Source organism: Capsicum annuum, chromosome 9 (assembly GCF_002878395.1).
Source record: "Capsicum annuum cultivar UCD-10X-F1 chromosome 9, UCD10Xv1.1, whole genome shotgun sequence".
Classification (NCBI taxonomy): Eukaryota; Viridiplantae; Streptophyta; class Magnoliopsida; order Solanales; family Solanaceae; genus Capsicum; species Capsicum annuum.
This window is the reverse complement of record NC_061119.1, coordinates 165,432,529-165,433,394: the sequence shown is the minus strand read 5'-3', so window position 1 is coordinate 165,433,394 and position 866 is coordinate 165,432,529.

The window sequence follows — 866 nt, the reverse complement described above, 5'->3', positions numbered from 1 at the left end:
TATATATTATCGTATTCAATTATACAAAATTATATAATTTTGTTACTTAAATATCTATTTTTTATAAGATGTCGGATTTAAATCAAGTTTTAAAATAAATTTAAATGATTAAAATCTTGATTTAAATATAATTTATCCTCAAAAGTGATTTATTTGGAAAATATTTGTTTCTTTTTATTAAATCAAGAAACTCGGGATTAAAGTAGTGATTAATTTGTTTCAAATTTTTATTAAATTTGGTGAATTTATTAAATTTGACCTTAATTGAAATCGATTTGGCCACAATTGCAATGCAATTGGTCAATCGATTTTCAAATAGGTTAATATTTAATTTCTTTTGACCAAAACTCCAAAATTAGGCTATTTAATAAATATCCTAAACTAATTTGCCTTTTTATTTAGGGAAAAGGACATGGGGTGGCCATTTAAAAAAAAATGGACACAATTTGAAAAGGTGGACAAATGTAACCAATCGACTAAATTTAATTCATTTTTTTAGCCATTTGGCCCAATTGCACACACGCAGTCTCTAGACTCTATTGATACACTTTTATACCATATTGATACACTTTTATACCATATTGATATACTTTTTATAAAAGAGAAAGGAAATTCTATACAGGTACATGCAGTCCCTATACCCAATTGATACTCTTTTATACCACATTAATACACTTTTATACTACATTGATACACTTGCAGTGTCCATATACTCAATTGATACTCTCTTATACTAGATTGATACTCTCTTATACTAGATTGATACATTTTTAGAATGCATGTAGAAACTATATAGAGTAGTATAAAATATGTATCTAAATAATAATTATAGTTAAAAATTGTATAGAATGTGTATATCTATTTTC